This window comes from Gallus gallus, chromosome 33 (assembly GCF_016699485.2).
Source record: "Gallus gallus isolate bGalGal1 chromosome 33, bGalGal1.mat.broiler.GRCg7b, whole genome shotgun sequence".
NCBI classification, from domain to species: domain Eukaryota; kingdom Metazoa; phylum Chordata; class Aves; order Galliformes; family Phasianidae; genus Gallus; species Gallus gallus.
This window is the reverse complement of record NC_052564.1, coordinates 3,827,675-3,832,451: the sequence shown is the minus strand read 5'-3', so window position 1 is coordinate 3,832,451 and position 4,777 is coordinate 3,827,675.

The following is a 4,777-nucleotide window of genomic DNA, read 5'->3' as shown; positions in this document are numbered from 1 at the left end:
GTGCTGCACAGGTCTTTTTCTTTTTCTTCTTCATCTCGGCAGAATATTCCATTCTCACGATCATGTCCTATGACCGCTACATTGCCATCTGCAAGCCCCTGCACTACGGGACCCTGCTGGGCAGCAGAGCTTGTGCCACCATGGCAGCAGCTGCCTGGGGCACTGGGCTTCTCTATTCCCTGCTGCACACTGCCAATACATTTTCACTGCCTCTGTGCCAAAGCAATGCCATCAATCAGTTCTTCTGTGAAATCCCCCAGATCCTCAAGCTCTCCTGCTCAAAATCTTATCTAAGGGAAGTTGGGCTACTCTTTTTTAGTGTCTGTTTAGCCTGTGGGTGTTTTGTTTTCATTATTGTGTCCTATGTTCAGATCTTCAGGGCCGTGCTGAGGATGCCCTCTGAGCAGGGACGGCACAAAGCCTTCTCCACGTGCCTCCCTCACCTGGCCGTGGTCTCCCTGTTTCTCAGCACTGGCTTTTTTGCCAATCTAAGGCCCCCCTCTCTTTCCTCCCCATCCTTGGATCTGATGATGGCTGTTCTGTACTCAGTGGTTCCTCCACACTGAATCCGCTCATCTACAGCATGAGGAACAAGGAGCTCAGGGATGCTGTGAGGAAAATGATGCCCTGGTCACATTTCAGCAGGGATAAACTTCTCATCTGTCTCTGCAAATGACTCACAGTCTGTCCCATAACAGCCCTGTATTGCGTTTTTTACTCTTAATAATTTTTCTTTATTTATGTTAATAGATACTTTTTCCTTTTCTATTCATATACACGTGCATGTCTGTAATTATCATTAGTGATCATGGTCTTATACATGTTTGGCTTCTTACGACTTCTATTGAGACATCACCCTGCTCTCTTTCTCCTGAAGCCCGTATGAACTCTGGGTCCGTGCTGACTCCCACAGCCTCTGTGTTCCATCTCTGTATCTGCAGGCCAATGAGATGCCAGCAGGCACCGCGGAGATTATATAGGCTGGATTCTTGGAAGGTATCAGTGTATTAGGCGAAGGACCAATGTGTTACTTTAGGGTATTCTTGTCCTAAATCTTAGCAGTCTAGCTGCCTGTGGGATGGTGGGGCCGGGCTGTCCTGCAGAGGGAAGGGACACGGAGACACTGTGCTGCAGGGCTGGGACCACAAAAGCACCCTGGAACTCAGCGCCCAGCTGCACTGTGCTCACCTTGCCCGGCTCCCAGGTGCCCTCCATGCTGCTCTGTCACTGCCCCTCCTCAACAGGATGGGGGAGAAAGCACAGTTAACCAATCCTGGGTTGAGGCAAAAAGCACTGTATTCTTTCCTTGCGTACAATCCACTGACAACAAATTGTGTGTGTTAATGGCTGCACATCAATTACAGTTTTTTCTGAACACTTGGGAACAGCTTTTTGTCGTGGTTTTGTAACTTTGTTATTGCTATTCTACATCATAACACCATGGACAAAAGAGAAGAACTACGTATCCCTGAGGACCTCATGGTCAGAGAAGGAAGATACGTCACGGAAGATACGTCATCTGGTTGTGCATGGTCTTTTTCACTGTTGCTTGCTGCCAGGGAGAGGAGTGGGTGTGCTTCCAAGCCGTGCGCCTCCATCAAGTAGGGCTTTCAGTTTCGGAAACTCTCTCACTCTCTCTCTCCCTATCGCTCTTTCGCTCTCTCTCATTTCATTTGATTTATTATCCTTACTCCCAATTAGATTGTATTATATCGTGTCATCTTGCATCCCAACATCATAGTTAGTAAAATAATTTCTCCTTCTTAGATCGTTGCTGCTGCTCCGTTTTTTTTTTTCTTGGGAAGCCGGGGGGAGAGGGGTGCCCACGAGCCTACTGCCCCCCTGTCACGGGCACAGATCTATCTAGGTAACTCCATGACATTGTGTTGGAACAATCCCAGGTATGAGGGAAGAACTCCTTGAGAGTTGCCCTGCAGGGAAGGACTTAGAGGTCCTGGGAGATGAAAACCTTAACAGGAGCCAGCAGTGTGTGCTTGCAGCCTGAGAGGCCAACTGTACCCTGGGCTGCATCAACAAGAGAGGTGGCCATCAGAGCGAGGGAGGACATTATCCTTCTCTACTCAGCTCTCAGATGGCCTTGTACTGAGAATGAAGTAGAGCTTTTGGAGCAGGTCCAAAAGAGAGACACGAGGATGATCAGAGTACTGGAGGACCTCTCCTAAGATGTCAGGTTGAGGGAGCTGGGAGTAGAAACAACTTGGATGGGAACACACTGCAGCCTTCCAGTACTGAAAGAGAGCTTAGAAACAAGAGGGTAGAAACATCTACCCTTTTTACATGGGTAGATAGGGATAGCACAAAAAGGATCTATTCCAAATTAAAAGAGGTGAGATTTAGATTAGAAACTGGGGGGATTTTTTCACTGAGATTGTGGTGAGGTCCTGGCACAGGCAGCCCAGAGAAGTGGTGGATGCCCCGTCCCTGGAGGTGTTCAAATCCAGGCTGGATGGGGCCTCGGGCAGCCTGATGTAGTGCCTGATTTAGTGGTTGGCAACGCTGCCTACAGCACGGGGTAGGAACTAGATGACCTTTGAGATCCCTTCATTCAATACAAGCCATTCTATGCCTATATGGTTCTATGACCTCTGGCAATGCATCACTACCCTTTGAGTGACATTTCACACAATCACAGAATTGAAGAGGTTGGAAGGGACCACGAGAGATCACCAAGTCCAACCCCCTGCTAAAGCAAGTACCCTACAATAGCTCATCCTTTTCATTGCGGCCCTTCATCTGAATGCAATACTCCATGTGGAGTCTCACAAGAGTGGAATCAGGGAGGAGAATCGCCTCCCTTGACCTACTGGCTACACTTCATTTGATGCAGCCCAGGATATGGTTGGTTTTTCTGGGCTGTACGTGCACACTGCTAATTGTGTTTGGGTTTTCATCAAGTAACACCCTCAATGATTCTCCTCTGGACTGCTCTAAGTGCATTCTCCACTCTGCTTGTATTTGTGCTTCGGATTGCAATGAGCCATATGAATATCCTTGCACATGGATGGCCTTGTTGATCTTGATGAGGTTCTCACAGACCCACCTCTGTAGCTTGCCACAGTCCCTCTGGGTGTCATCCCTTCTCTTTACTGTGTTGACCACATCACAGAAATTGGTGTCACCCACAAACTTGCTGAAGGTGCACTCAACAGCGCTGTCCAAGTCAGTGACAAAGAGGTTAAATAGCACCAGTACCACCTGCAGACCCCTGAAAAATACCGTTCTCTCCACACAGCCACTGAGCTGTTGACCACAACTCGGGCTGTGACCATCCATCCAATTCCACATTCAGGAGTGGTCCATCCATCCATTCATGCCTCATCCCTCTCTCTTCAGAGAGAAGAGTCTCATACAGGGCAGTATCAAATGTCTTCCACCAGTCCCGGTAGACGGAAAGTGCCATCATCTCACAATCTACCCTCCAGGCAGTGTACCAACCCATCAGATTCTCTTGGCCTGCCAGCAGACCACACAGATGAAATTTCATCATGACCATTCAAGTCACATGTCTGATGCTGACCTTTCAGGTGGACATGTCCAAGTTATGCGCCCCATCATATGCTAACGGGCAAGGGATGTGAAAACAAGGACCCAAGGCCTCTTTCTGTATGCAGGCAATCAGATTCTCAGGCAGAAGGGATCTCTCAGTCAGCCTGCCCAGCTGGTGCCTTCTGCTGGCTTACCAGAGACAGGGGAATGACCATGAGCTGCATTCCTAAAGGTACAGAGCTCAGCCCTGAACTCAAGGCTGTCCTATTGGCTACTACAGAAAGAGTGTCTTCCAAGGCGCTTTGCCAGCCTTGTTTCCTGCTGCAGGTCTGTCACCTCCAGAGACTGAAATAACCTCTGAAACACCATCTAGCCACGTTTGTTACAGGGTGGTGAGTTCTGCTTGTACAGGTGACCTCACCTCAACATATCTATGCGTATACTTATCTATAACATATCAGAGCCTCCCTCTGGTTGAGTGAGCGGATGGTGCAGAAGTGTCTGGGTGGGATCAGTGTGCACACATCCATGGGTCCAAATGGGATGCATCCACGTGTGCTGAGGGAGCTGGCAGAGGTGACTGCTTGAACCACTCTCTATCATCTTTGACAGGCCTTGGAGAACAGGAGAGGTGCCCGAAGACTGGAGGATAGCCAATGTCACTCCGGTCTTCAGAAAGGGCAAGAAGGAGGATGTTGTGGAAACTCCAGGCCAGTCAGTCTCACCTCTGTCCCTAGGAAGGTGATGGAACAGCCTATTGTGCTGCCATCTCCAAGCAATTGGAAGAGAAGAAGGATATGAGGAGGAGTCAGCATGGGTTCACCCAGAGGTATAGTGCTTGACCAACCCAGTAGCCTTCTATGATGGCATCACAGGCTGGGTGGATGGGGGAGAGAGCAGTGTCCATGCGCACTGAGGGCCCATGGACTTTGCAACCCAGGATTCCTGGAACCCAGAATCCTCGTGGCTTCCAGCAGAGGCACATGAGGCATGGAGGCTCTCGGCCTTTCCCTCCCTGCACTTCCCTTGCTCACCATTGGGATCAGCTCCAGACCCCAGCCCGGCCTTGTGGCCTGTTGCTCAGCACTAGGGCAGTTCTGGGCGCACTCAAGAAGGCCTGACAAGCACCAAACTAAGGGACAGAACTGACGCGTGAACTCAAACTCTACAACCAGAGAGTAGTTATAACCAGCTATTTTATAAATACTGCACACATGCTGGTTGCAGAGGGAATATTGCCACCTAGGCTGCATTCTGGGAACAAGAAAGG